General features: G+C 45.3%; 1 protein-coding gene across 4 annotated transcripts in view; it reads right to left on the minus strand.

Moving 5' to 3' along the window:
* The window catches only part of TPST1 (tyrosylprotein sulfotransferase 1), a 178,789-nt gene extending 166,398 nt beyond the window's left edge, over nt 1-12,391 (minus strand). Inside the window, exons 1-2 of one of the 4 annotated variants that reach the window (XM_086692059.1) lie at nt 6,054-6,189; nt 1,062-1,178 (exon numbers count right to left, since the gene is read on the minus strand). The gene's annotated coding sequence lies outside the window, so the exon portion shown is untranslated. Of the gene's footprint in view, nt 1-1,061; nt 1,179-6,053; nt 6,194-12,367 lie in introns of those variants that run through there. The other 3 variants (XM_086692060.1, XM_086692061.1, XM_086692058.1) reach the window with 3 other exon arrangements.
* Between the last annotated feature and the right edge of the window lie 2,456 nt (nt 12,392-14,847).

Below are 14,847 nucleotides of genomic sequence, written 5' to 3' on the forward strand. Positions count from 1 at the left end.
TCATGAATTGTAGTAATGAACATGGTATGTGATTTATAACTCAAGTTGTTACCAAAAACAAAGTAGGCTAAGACCTACACACTAAACCTCTTAGGGTGACTGCTTACTAAAACAGAAAATTTTAATAGGATCCAGAGTCTCCAACAAAACATCAAAAATGTCTAGGATACAATAAAAAGTCAATCATCATACCATGAACCAGGAAAACACAGCTTGAATAAATAAAAGACAATTAACAAACACTAATACCACACACGAATCAGATGTTAGAATTACCTGACAAGGATCTTAATTTTTTTTTAACTTTTTTTTAAGTTTATTTATTTTGAGAGAGAGAGAAAAAGAAAGCAAGAGCACAAGTGGGGGAGGGCCAGAGAGAAAAATCCCAAGCAGGCTCTGTTCTGTCAACACAGAGCCCGACTCAAGGCTCCAACTCATGATGTGAGATCTTGACCTAAGCCAGAATGAAGAGTCAGAGGCTTAACTGACTGAGCCACCCAGGCGCCCCACCTGACAAGAATTTTAAAGCAGCCATCATGTTTTAACGAGCATTGAGCTATACAACTGAAACAAACAACAAAATAAAAAATCTTAGCAAAAAAATAGAAGATACAGAAAAGAACCAAATGGAAATTACAGAACTGAAAAATAACATAACCAACACAAAAAGTCACTAGATGGGCTCAATCGCAGAATGAATACAACAGAGGCAAAAATGAGTCAAGCTGAAACTGGAAGTAGCACAATAAAAGTGAAAAGATCTAAACAATAGAGAAAAAAATAATGCCTCCCGCACTGTAGGACAATCACAAAAGTTCTAAGATTTGTATTCTCACAAAGAAAGAAAGGAGAAAGAGAACAGTGCTAATAAATTATTCTAAAAATGGCTGAAACACCCAAAATTTGGCAAAACTCATGAACTTAACAGTTCAAAAACCTAAAAGAACTGCAAATAGGATAAACTCAAACAAATTCATGCCAAGATATATCATACTTACACTTATGAAAACTAAAGACAAAGAAAAAACCTTTAAAGCAACCAGGGAGAAAGGATACGTCACCTGTAGGGAAACACGAATTCCAATGATAGAGGGTTTCTCATCTGAAATCATGGAGGTGTCAAGGAAGTGGCACAATATTTTCAAGTGCTAAAAGTAAAGAACTGTCCATCACAAATTCTACAAACAGAAATAGCAAGAAAATCCTAAGAAAACTAAAGAACAAAAGAAGACAACTCTATTGTTTAAATCTTAATTCTAACTTATTACAAAGTATACAAGTACCATTATATGAGCAATTACAAGTTTTTCTTATAATAGTAATTAAATATTTGGGAATTACCGATTTCCCCCTCACCATCACCAATGCCAATGAGATTCATACATGTAGATGGCTTCCCTATTTCCTTAATTCTCTTAAAAAGAAATAGTTCTGCCACTGCTCAAGATCTTTTATCAATTTAACAGTTCTGTTCTACTTGAAAAATCCAAAGCTTATGAGCCTAAAATCAGAGCTGTTTGTTTAAAAAAGATGGAAGATACATTATGTCTCAACCATCCATAAAGTCTATTTTAAATAGTATCTCCTAAAGAGAAGTCCTGAATGAACCTCTATAATCATGTAACAGCTTAACCATCTTAAAAGCCAAATCCTAAGAGCAAATAATATTTATCTTAATCCACTCTAATTTATAAAGAGTGTGTGTGTGTGGTTTTTTTTAAACAAGAATGACTATGCAAGTATGACTAGTGACCTGTTAAGCAGCCAAGAAAGAAACAGATGGTCATCTTGCAAAACTGTAAATTCAAGATCTGTTTCACATTATTTACCAACTGATTCACTGAACTAATTTTTATCAAGTTTTTAAAATATACTAAGTACTGTACAAGGCAGTGACAAAAAAATAAATAAGGTACTACCATACTGTGATATAAGAATCACATAACAGAATATATATTAGGTCTTCATCCCTGGCTCCTGGCACAGAGCTCCTAAAACCTTTGGAATTTCTTGATGGGGTTGGAGGAGCATCTTTTGTTATTCATCATAAGCCCCTTTCAACCATATCTTGGGGGATGAGGGCTGGTTGCCAGAAGAACCAACCCCTGACCTCAGAATGGGGGAAAGGGGCTGCAGACAGAGTTTATCCCCATCGACCAATGATTATGCCTACATAATGAAGCCTCCATAAACTCTAACTGAAGGGATTCAGAGACCTTCTGGATTGGTGAACACATGGATGTGCCCGGATGGTGCCCCCAGAGAAGGCATGGAAGTTCATGGAGGTCCCATACCCCTTCCCACAAGAGATGCCTTAGGTATCTCTTCCATTTGCTGTTCCTGAGTTACATCCTTTCTAATGAGCAGGTAATGGTTAAGTAAAGAGCTTCCCAGAGTTCTGTGAGCCATTATAGCAAATAACTGACCTGGGTTGTGGGAAGCCCCAGTTTACAGCCAGTTAGACCGAAGTACAGGTCATGACCTGGGACTTGCAACTGGCATGGGGGGGGGGGGGGGAGGAGGACAGGCAGAGGCTAAAGTCTTAATGTGTGGGATCTGCACTAACTCTAGGTAGGTGGTGCCATAATTGGGTTAAATTATAGAACACCAGTTGGTGTTTGGAGGGTCGGAGAATTGTAAAGGGAAAGCCCACATATTTGGTGTCAGAAGTGTTGTGAGTAGTGTAGAAGAGACATAGCTTACCTTCAGGCGTGATCCTAGACCTCAAGGAACTCCTAGTCATGAGAAAAATGGGCCCACGAGAAATAACTTAAAGAAAATGATATGTACTATAATAGGTATGTCTACCAAGTGCCAGGAAAGTAAGCAACTAACCACGCCAACAAAGTGACATTTATGCTGATTTTTAAATACTATAGTATTACAGTTAAATACTATAGTTCCTCAGGGTTCTATCAGTTCCTCTTAAGCTCTCACCCTAGTTCTCCACCCTAGCTGCACATTACAGTCACATGGGAAACATGTTTATTTTTTAATTAAAAAAAATTTTTTTAAGTTTATTTATTTTGAGTGGGGGGGGGGGGGGCACCTGGGTGGCTCAGTCGGTTAAGCGTCTGGCTTTGGCTCAGGTCATGATCTCGCGGTTCATGGGTTCGAGCCCTGCATCGGGCTCTGTGCTGACAGCTCAGAGTCTGGAGCCTGCTTCGGATCCTGTGTCTCCCCTTCTCTCTTCCCCTCCCCTGCTCATGCTCTGTCTTACTCTATCTCTCAAGAATAAATAAACTTAAAAAAAAATTTTTTTTTTGAGAGAGAGCAGGGGAGAGGCAGAGAGGGAGAATCCCAAGCAGGCTGTGCACCATCAACACGGAGCCTGACATGGAGCTCAGAACCACGAAATCATGAACTGAGCTGAAACCAAGAGTCCAGCATTTAACCAACTGAGCCACCCAGGTACCCCAGGAAGCATTTTTTTAATGACAATGTCTGGTCCCAGAGCAAATCGACTGAATCAGAATCTCTGTGGAAGCCTTCATCCCCTCATCCTTACCCTTTAAAAGCTATCCAGGTGGTTTCATAAAGTAGTGCCTGGGTTAAAAACGACCAACTCCATTTGAGAAAAACATAACCCAGGCTTCAACCAATCTCCTGGCAATGAGGAAAGAAAAAGATTTCAAGTAGAAACAATATGAGCTATAACAGAGTTACTGTGAGGAGAGAAGAGGATTCTAAGGTTTCTAGGATGAAGGCCTAAAATGGAACAAGAAATGTTTATATGTGCTTGAGGGGGCTATGTGATTGTAAAGGGAAGGGAAAGGAAAAGATAACCAAGTTTGGAGCATTCACTATCCAAGTTTAGCTTTCCAATAGACAAATGAAAATAAAGAGCACTTGAAATTCAAGAAAAATGGGGACCGAATACACATCTTTGAAAACCATAAATACAGCACTATTTGAAGCCATGAAAGGAGGTATAATCACACAAGGAAATTAGAGAATAGAACATAAACCGAAACTCTAGTGAATATCATGTTAATCGGAGAAAATGAAAAAGAGGGAAGCGTCAAGGGAAGGTTTTTGTTTTTGTTTTGGAAGGTGGAAATCTGAGCATGTACGCAGGCTGAGGGAAAAAATGACAATGCAGAGATCAAAGATGTTAGTTTTAGAAAGGAGGACCCTTCTTTGATAAAAGGAAAGGAGATCAGAAATCAGATAGGCATAGGCACACAGAAAAATGATAGAATTTTAGTAGTCAGGGCTGAAGTTCACCAATTTCTTCTGTGAATTTTCTGCTTATTGCAAAATAAGCAATGAAAAACATCCAGTAGGACACCGAGAGGAGAATGGTAAAAATCTACAAACAGCCATTTAGGTTTTAGTACATAAGATTAACCTAGGGGAAAGTCAAAGCATCTCCAGCCAGTGAGAGTAAAGTCAGAATCCAGATGTTTAGAACAGCATCAGCAGCTCACTTACACGATTTTCTGCAGTCTGCTCTGGAGATCCTAGGAGCAGAAAAAACCAACTGTTTGATTCATCCTGACTTGGAGACCATCAGAGCAAATGCAGCAAGAATGGCTTGAAGCCAGTAACATTGTTTTTATACTTTTAAAAAGTTACATTTTTATTTCACTCTTAAAAAAGAAAGGGGAAAAAAAAAAAAAAAAAAAAAAGACAAGGCTGTAGCTACTTCCTTGGGTTGCCAGAAAGAGTGTTTGGGAAAGTGAGGGATAATTACTTTCACTCCTACAGCACTTGTCAGAACTTTCGCTCCTCAGCATTTTTGATCCCTTCAAGAACTGATTCCCAAAATTCTAAACCTGATTCCTCTAACCTCTTAAAGGATGAAAATTCATTGCAGGATTGGACTATCCAACCGAGAGAGAAACAAGTGAAATACTTCTTACATACAACGCTGTATTCTGGCTAGTAGGTAAACACTGCTGATTGAAGGTGGGAGCTGATAAGGGAGTGATTATATTTGAGGCTCCCTAAGAATCATTTACAAAGCCAATTAACATAAAACAATACTTAACACAAAGATTGCAGAATTCAGGGGTTTTTTTTTCCCCCTGCATATATACAGTGAGTAAATAATTGACAATTTAATCTCTTTCTCACACTCGGAGTTCACTAATTTGTCCTGCCATCTACCGCACCACTCTTCAAGGAGTGGGAAGAATCCCTCCGGATACTGAACCTCTTGCTACGACCATCTGGAGAGTACAGAGACCTGAAGGAGGAAGAGACTAACACGCGTGAGCATCCGCTATGTGGCAGGCCTACTGTGTGCCAGGCTCTGGGCAAGACACTTTACATGTTATGCGTGCAAGTCATTGAAAGACGAATTATGATGTTCAAACTACGGATCTGGCGTTCAGGAGGGTATTAGGGTGTCTGACGGTTTAAGTGTAAAGGAAAAGAAGTGTTAGTGACTGTGGCTGATGAAAGTGAGGGAAAAAGAGGCGAGTTGGGAAAGGAAGGCATCTGAGAGCAAAAGGGCAAAACCCAGGGACATGGGGGGGGGGGGGGAATGGGGGGCGACTGGAAGGTACGGAGGACATGGCAATATGGGGCAGGCATGAGGGTGAGTCTGTGGAAGCGAAGCCGGGGTACAAGTGAAGGCAAAAGTCTGATCTGATCCCGGCGGGATGGGCGGCGGGCGAGGGGTGGGGTGGGGCGGTGGGTCTCATCCCGGGAAGGCGCCCCAAAGGACTGCAGGGGCTGGGAAACGGTGCCAGCGCTACGAAAGGGGAGGGGACGGAGAGGGGAGGGGGCGGCGGGGGGATGACCACGGCGGGGACGAGGCGGACGACGGCGAAGCGGAGACCGGGAAACGCAGGCGCTGGGGGAAGGGGAGCGGGTGTGGGTGCAGGAGCCGGCAGGCCAGGGCGAGGGGCGCCGCGCTCGGGGGGCGGGGCTGGACAACTGCCCGCAGGGAGATGGGGAGACGTGCGCACAGGAGGTGACGCGGGGCCAAGGGATGTCAGGACCGAGCCGCCCGGGGCCCGGAGCCATGTGGGCGGCGGCGGGAAGGCAGCGGGGCCGGGGAGGCGCTCCGAGCCGGGCCACAGCGAGCGCGGCGTTCCCCTTACCTGGGTTGAGTGAGGAGCCGCCGCGCCGGCTCGCCAGCATCCTGCGCTCAGCCGCTTCTCCCACTGCCCTAGGTGGGGGCCATTCCACCCGCCCCGGGAGCCCGCCTTCACCGCCAGGCGCCAGCTGCTGCCAGCCCGGCCCGGCCCCGCGGAGCACCGCCGACGCGACCCGCGCCCGCAGCCGCCTCAGCAGCGACTCCCGCCGTGGCTGCCTCAGCCCCTGCCGCCAGCCTCTCGGGTGGGCCTGAGATCACAAGTGTGCCACGATTGGTTGCCGCACGCCCGGCCCGGGAGATGTGTCGGCTTCTGTGATTGGTGGGTTTCCCTAGCTGCCGCCCGCGGGAGGTGGTACTGGGAATAGCGCCGGGTCTTGCAGGCGTTGAAGGGCGGGATGGGTCTGACGTCGCGGCCGGACGGGCGCCTCTGCGTCCCTGCGTGTGCTCGCTCCGCGAGAGGGCTCCGAGCAGCCACCTGCCCGGACGGGTTGTTGCCCTAGCAACGGCGCACTTGACCTGGCCGGAGGGGAGCTGCGCAGGGGGTGGGCACCACGCCGCCTTAACCCCCACGTGGGCAGCCTTCATCGGTGAAACCTTGCCGCTGGACAAGAAAAGGAGCTTTTCCAAGAAATCCTCTTTTTGCATGTCCACTGCTTCAGGTACCACCCCTCTGGCCGCTGCTGGCGGAGGAGCTTTCATCTCATAGGAGATATAACTCAAGAACAGATATCAAATTCACACAATATTGCATTCCACACAGAAAGTGTGAGTGACTGGAGATTCTGTCCCAACCATAGCAATGGGGAACTGATACTTGAGAGAAAGAAGTGAAAGCTGGGATTGGAGAAGAGGCAAAGGGAAGAGAAACGTTGTGGAGAGGGCTGACATTTCCCACCTGAAAATTAACAGTTCATGTCTATGTCAGTTAGGAACTGACATATCCATACCAGATTCTGTCAAAGCAATTATTTCACTTCTATAAACTGTGGAACAAGATTCAAAATGACGTAAGCATTGCCAAAGGGTCACTGTCTATAGAGTCTAGAGCACATTGAGTAAATTTTTTGCCTAGTGCAAGGGAATACCTCAAACGTTTTACTTTCGTCCATTGAACTTTGGACTTTTGTCAATTGCAACTTGTCAGTGTCAACTCCACTGTCTCCTCCCATTCATCCTTCCACTTTGGACTGAAAGAGAAAATGTTAACACCTGGTAGCTAAGAAGTAAATCATGCATTAGATTTTAAGTTTAAGGTCTGCTAGCAACAATCATAATATTAAAAAAAAAAAAAAGTTATGTAACCTTGTGGCTTTTGCTTTTATAAGCCTGATCTGCTTCCTTGAAATTCAGAGCACACCTTCAACTTCAGTGGACTCCATGTCTCCCTGAAATAAATGCTTTGATTGCTTTATATCCTCTTCTTGAAGGACAGAACATAGATTGCAAAAAGCGTGGGCTCAGGAATCTAACATCTTTGTTCAAAATTCCTGTCTACCATATTGGAATGTTTTGTTACCTGCAGAATGAGATCTGTAGAATATGTATCAGAGAGTTGCAGGTGTGTTCATGTGAGGCCACACAAAAACTTGTACATGAATGCTCATAGCAACATTATTCATAATAGCTGATAAAGTGACAAGAACCCAAATGTCCATCAACTGATTAATAAACAAAATTTAGTATATCCATACAATGAAATATTATCCAGCCATAAAAAAGAGTGAAGTACTAGGGTGCCTGAGTAGCTCAGTCAGTTAAGCCTCTGACTTTTGATTTTGGTTCAGGTCATGATCTCACCGTTCATGAGTTCGAGCCCCGCATCAGGCTCTGCGCTGACGTTGCAGAGCTTGCTTGGGATTCTGTCTCCCTCTCTCTCTCTGCCTCTCCCCCACTTGCTCTCTTCTCTATCTCTCTCTCTCAAAAAAAAAAGAAAAAAAAAAAAAGAAAGGAATGAAGTTCTGATTTGTGCTACAATGTGGATGAATCTTGAAAATATTATGCTCAGTGAAAGAAAATATTCACAAAGACCCCATAACATATGAGTCCATTTATAGAAAAATGTCCAAAATAGGTAAATCCAAAGCGACAGCAAGTAGATTAGTAAATGTCTTGGGCTGAGGAGGCTGAGGAAAATGGGAAGTGACTGCTAATGGATATGGGGTTCCTTTGGGGGCAATTGATGAAAATGTCCTAAAATTGATTGTGTGATAGTTACACAGTGTTGTGCATATACTAAGAACCATTGAATTGTGTACTTTATTTTTTTTAAATATATGTTTTTTAACGTTTATTTATTTTTGACACAGAGAGAGACAGAGCATGAACGGGGGAGGGGCAGAGAGAGAGGGAGACACAGAATCGGAAGCAGGCTCCAGGCTCCGAGCCATCAGCCCAGAGCCCAATGCGAGGCTCGAACTCATGGACCGCGAGATCATGACCTGAGTCGAAGTCGGACGCCTAACCGACTGAGCCACCCAGGCGCCCTGAATTGTGTACTTTAAATAGGGGATGAATTATATCTCAGTAAAGCTGTTACTTTTATTAAAGATTTTATTTTTAAGTAATCTGTATACCCAACATGGGGCTCAAACCCACAACCCCAAGATCAAGAGTCACATGCTCTATGAACTGAACCAGCCAGGCACCCCAAAGCTGTTACATTTTTAAAAAACAAAATGAGAGATGCCTGAGTGGCTCAGTTGGTTAAGCAGCTGACTTTGGCTCAGGTCATAATCTCATGGTTCGTGAGTTCAAGCCCCTCATCAAGCTTCCTGCTGTCAGCGTGGATCCCACTTCAGATCCTCTGTCTGCTCCCCCCCACCCCACTCTGCCCTTCCCTCACTTGCTCTCTCTCTCAAAAATAAACATTCAAAAATAAATAAATAAAATGAGATAACAAACCTCTGAAAGCTCCTGGCTCTGGTGCCTCTCTAACAAGGGCTCAGCATATCTAAGTTTGTTTTCTCTTTATTCAGTTAGCAAAATCTTTTTTTAAAGTTTATTTATTTTGATAGAGAGAGAAAGAGAGAGAGAGAATCCCAAGCAGACTCCATGAAGACAGCACAGAGCCCAACGAGGGGCTCCATGTCACAAACTGTGAGATCACGACCTGAGCCAAGATCAAGAGCTGGACTTTTAACCAACTGAGCCATCCAGGTGTCCCAAGTTAGTAAAATCTTGTAAGCAACTTGATCTGAGGAAATTTAAACAAATACCCACCGTGACAATTTTCTTTTGTTTGTTTATTTATTTATTTTGAGAGAGAGAGAGAGAACATGCACAGAGGGGACGGGCAGAGGGAGGGAGAGAGAGAATCTCAAGCAGGCTTGCTGCTGTCAGCACAGAGCCAGACATGGGCCTTGAACTCATGAACCATGAGATCATGACCTAAGCTGAAACCAAAAGTCAGATGCTTAACCAACTGAGCCACCCAGGTGCCCCTAGAACATTTAAATCTAATGAAGAACATGCTCAGATTTGTCCCTAGCTGCTTTGGAGCAGAAGAAATGGACCACTAGGATTACAAAGCTTAGCCAAAGAAAATGAGCAAGATTAGCAGGCCGAGAGCAAGAGGAGAGGGAAGGAAGGAGATAGCACTCCTCAAAGTGATTATAGATAGACCCGAGGGCTGCCTCCCAAATCCAATCTTTCAACATTAAGGGCTATGTCCCCCATTCCACTTCCTGCATTCTAGACCCCTTCAAGAAAAGTGTTTACCATGGCCTGGAGCTGCTGCCAGTCCCTCTCCACAAAACAGAATTGCAACTGAGGTGACCCTTCATATGGCCCCCAAAATACTTCACCCAACTACAAGACCTGAAGAAAAACTGAGGAGCGCCTGGGTGGCTCGGTCAGTTAAGCGTCCAACTCTTGATTTCAGCTCAGGTCATGATCTTACGGTTTGTGGGATAGAGCCCTGCGTTGGACTCCACACTGACAGCACAGAGCCTGCTTGGGATTCTCTCTCTCCCTTTCTCTCTGCTCTCTGTCTCTCTCTCTCAAAATAAATAAACTTAAAAAAAAAAAAAAGAAAAAGAAAAAGAAAACTGAGTAGCCAGGTGAGGGATGGTGCTTGTATCTTACCTATTAAACTGTGAGAAAAAATTCCAGACGAGACTTTGGTAAGAATGGGACACAAATCCCTTCAGTGAAATCTGGCAGGGAGGTTGACCTTCCTTCCTGTCATGTGATGGGATGTCTCCCTGAGCAAGACAGCTTTAGGTGACCCAAGAGCCACACTGTAGAAAGTAGCCAGAAGCGGGGCGCCTGGGTGGCGCAGTCGGTTAAGCGTCCGACTTCAACCAGGTCACGATCTCACGGTCTGTGAGTTCGAGCCCCGCGTCGGGCTCTGGGCTGATGGCTCAGAGCCTGGAGCCTGTTTCCAATTCTGTGTCTCCCTCTCTCTCTGCCCCTCGCCCGTTCATGCTCTGTCTCTCTCTGTCCCAAAAATAAATAAACGTTGAAAAAAAAATTAAAAAAAAATAAAAATAAAAATAAAGTAGCCAGAAGCAAGGAGCTGCTTGAAGTGAAGCGAAGCTCAGAGCCCTTTGGAAACAAGTTTTTCTGCTTTCTAAATCTACCTCCAATCCATGTAGTATATCTTAAGAAAAAAAACTCCAGGGACACCTGGATGACTCTGTCAGTTAAGCGTCTGACTCTTGATTTCAGCTCAGGTCACAATCTCACAATTTGTAAGATCAAGCCAGTATGGAGCCCTCTTGGGATTCTCTCTCTCCCTCTCTCTCTGCCCCCTCCTCAGCTCACACTCTCTCTCCCTCTCTGTCCAAATAAATAAATAAACTTTAAAAAGAGAAAAGCTTCAAAATATACTCTTAAGTGAAAAGAACAAAGTTAAGAACAGTGTATATAATATGCCCATTTGCAATTTTTAAAAGTACACACGCATGCCTATGATTTTCAGAAATAACCTCTGGAAGGGCACACAGTAAACTGTAGCAGTGGCTCTTTCTGGCTGGAAACCTGAGGGACCTGGGGACAGGAGCGAGAAAGAGACTTATTTTTCACTGTATCTATATACTTTGGCACTTTTTGAAATTTTGCGTCATGTGCTTGGATTACCTATTTAAAATAAATAAAGTCAGAATTTTAAAACCCCTCTTCTGCAAAACTCACCACTGAAGCCTATATGAACATCTGGTTCCCATGACATGTATATTGCTTTGTGTAATTTTTTAAGCCGCATACTCGGTACGCATATTCTGAACAAGCTGTATCTATTTTCCCTCCCCAGCTTTACCTCCTTCAGGTGATCTCTCCTCAGATAAGCTCACCTGAGGGCATGCACAGCATCACCCCGACCAATCCACAGGCAATTCAAAGGACTCAGAGTTTGTTTCTTCCAAACAGCCTAGGCAGCCCCACAGGCCCAAGGAAAGAGAGGAGGTGGGCACCTCCAGTGACAGCCTGGAAGCCAGTGACAGCCTGGAAGCCACTGCCCTGTAAGGCCAGCCCTCGGGGATTCATCTCCTGGGAAGGCCTGGCCCAGGATGAGGACTCCTGAACACAGTAATCTCACCTCCTGCAAGGAAAGTCCGTGCACCACACCTAGCAACGTTCAGGCAGCACAGCCCTCCACCACGTCTACCTGGGGGGACTGTTGGCTTTGGTTTGGTTTTTGGTGCAGCAGATCTCCCTTCATGGCATTGCCATTCTGGAATCTGGCATGGGGAGAGGATGGTGCCGAGGTGAGAGGTGGAAGGGAGGTGGAGGCCCTCAGAAATGGAAAATAGGAGAAGAGAAGCATGCCAGGTCCCACTTTATTATCCTTTCTCTGAGTCCAAGGGAGCTGGAAATGAGGGTCAGGAGCAAGGGGTTTGGAAACAGAGAATGGAGACGACACACTACCTTTGCAGTTCAAGGTGAAGGAGCCTGGATCTTTCAGAGGCACGCGTATGGCTGTGGGAGAAAGGGTGGGGAGTGGAGAGCTGGGGACAAAAGGAGGTCTCAAGGATAAGGACAGAAATGGTAATGACAGGAGATGGCTGGGTCTGCCCAGCCCTCTATCCTGTCCCCAGCACAGGGCCTCACATGCGCTGAGTGAATGAATGAGTGAATGAATAGATACAGAAATAGCAAAAGCTGCAGCTATCAACAAAGGCCACCAAGGCAAAGCAGAGGGGGACATGGGGAAGAGAACAGGAGGGCACTCAGGGTCCTCCCTGGGAGGGCCGAGAGATTCAGAGTGTGGGCTCCAGAGGCAAAAATCCTTGAAAGGGAAGTGAGAGTTAAATTAAACTTTCACCCAACCTAAAGTGACCCCAAAGCCCTGGCTGACCTGGGACAAAATGAAACACTTACCTGCAAATAGCATCAAAGGGCTAATGTGCTGCAGGAGACACCTCACAATTCTCTCGAAGCTTGGGAGATAGAGGGATTTGAGACAAAAAAGAAAATGGTGATACGAGTTAAAGAAAAGGAAAAGAAAAGAGCATGCCTCCTCTCTTTCCCCACCCCTAGCTCTAGGAAAACTGGCCAGGTCAGGCCCCTCAGCCACATCATCATTTTTAAAATGAGAATCCAGCACAGCCTATGAGCAGACATTTTCCAAATGGCTACAGAATTCCTGCACCTTCCAAAAATACCTCTTCATGGAATTCCTGCCAGGGAGCGAGGGCCACATGCCCAGGCTGGAACCAACCAACTGGGCTTCCTGAACCCAGGAGCTACTACCGGCGTGCTCTGCAAACCCTAGATACAGGAAATGCCCACTGTTCCATGGGTAAACCCAGCCAGACAGCTGCTGGTGCTGAGCCAAAGACAGGAGCAAAGCATCTTCTAGCCCCACTTATGACAAAAGAGATTATGGGATTTCCAGGAGTGACTTTCAAGCCTCGCTGTGCCTATAAACCACCTGTGCAGCTTTGTAAGCTAGACACCAAGCCTCTCATCAGTTATATCGAGCAGAAGCTCTGGGGGAAGGGTCTCCTCACCCCAGGGGGCAGACAGAGACTGGAGTAGCGACTGGGAGGTGGCATCAGGGGGACTTGAGAGAGGCTAGTCACTGATACTCTGTTTCCTGACCTAGAAATTAACCCAGTTTGTTCACTTTGTGGAAATCTATCAAACTATACTCACATGTGCACTTTTCTGTATGTTACACTTCATTTTTTTTACAAGCTGCCAGATAAATTCTACTGGCCTACCTGGTGTGAGAACCCCTGAGTCAGAGGTCCAGGTTGAGGGCCTTAGGTTACACTAGGGATGCTGAGTGCTTTGGGGTATAGGTTGCAGTAGCTACAGGGGTCTGCCTCTACTCTTAGGCAAGTCTCTGACTTTCAGGGGAGAGAGGCTCCAGGGAATAGAGGGGCCTCAGGTGGGAGGTGCACCAGGGAATAGGCCTGTGCCCACGGATGCTGACTACTGACACCAGTGCAGACCAGGAGCATCTGCCAAGCCTAGTGACTTGTCCTGCACCCGGCTTGGGCAGGCCTCCGTGACCTAATTCAAGAGGGCCATTTTCTCCTGTGGCTTTGGTTTTCCTTCCCCAGTTAAATAGGCTGCAGAGACTTCCAGCTTCTTGCCACCTGCCTAGGTCTCTTTCCCAGAGCAATCAGCTTCTTGGAAGGATATGCTACTCCCTGCAGGATCTGGGGGATTCCAGCCCATATTTACTAATGTCTTCCACCAGGCAGTGTTCTAGCTGCTGAGGGCACAGCAATGAACAAGTCAGACCCCGCTGCCCTTATTGGCTTCGAATTTAATGTAGAGCCTGGCATTCAATTACATGTGAAGGAGATCAGAAAACGCCACCTCAGAATCTGCCACTGTGGCTTAAGGAGTATTTTGAGGTGAAGGCAATCAAGAAGCAGAAAACTTGAGTTCTTTGTCCTCTTCTTTCTGCTGGAAACAGGGTGTAAATTTCCCTTTTGCAAAGGAAATTTTCATTTGTAAAGATGCTCCCCCATCCTACCAGGAAGAGGAGAACTATGTGGAGTTAACTCATCACCTCCTCATCTCTTGAATCTGAATAGTAAACCTTACTCTATCACCCTAATTTTCCATTAGTTTCTCCTGTATATTTAACCTATCAGACTTCGCTGCCCCTAGAAGCCCAAATCCTCCCCTTTTCCCCTATGAAGTTAAGAATATAAACCTATGGGGTGCCTGGGTGGCCCATACTTAACTGGATACAGTTAAGTATCCAACTTTTGGTTTCAGCCCAGGTCATGATCTCACAGTTGGTGGGTTCGAGCCCCACATCAGGCTCTGTGCTGACAGTGTGGAGCCTGTTTGGGATTCTTCTCTCCTCTCTTTCTGCCCCTCCCTCACTCATATTCTCTCTCTCTCTCTCTCTCTCTCTCTCCCTCAAAATAAATAAACTTTAAAAAAAAACAGAATATAAACCTTTAACTATTTAAGAAGACAACTACTTCCTTTGTTGGCTCCTGTGTGCCTGGGCAATAATGAACCTTTTCTCCTGTTGTCAGTTTAATCCTCAGGCCCCAGCCTCTGAACCTAAGAGGGTAGATGACTGTGTTGCCTTTCCCATTGCTACTTAACAGAAGCACTCAAGACTTGCTCACCACCAGTATGCTCAGGTCTCCACTTCTGTTCATTTGCTCATACACATTCTTCTACCTGCATTGACCTCAACCCAGCTCTGCCAGTGAAAATTCAGCCAACCTTCAAACATTGCAAACACCAATTCCATTTGGAAGTGTCTCATCTCTGTGACCTTTGTGACTGTGTCCTACGTTATACTTTTCTTAAGAAACCCTTCCCATTCATGGAGAATCATCTGTCATGCTACTGGAAGGCATAAGAAAGCTGGAGTAGCC

This window comes from Puma concolor, chromosome E3 (assembly GCF_028749965.1).
Source record: "Puma concolor isolate L17-30 chromosome E3, mPumCon1.1.hap2, whole genome shotgun sequence".
Lineage (NCBI taxonomy): Eukaryota > Metazoa > Chordata > Mammalia > Carnivora > Felidae > Puma > Puma concolor.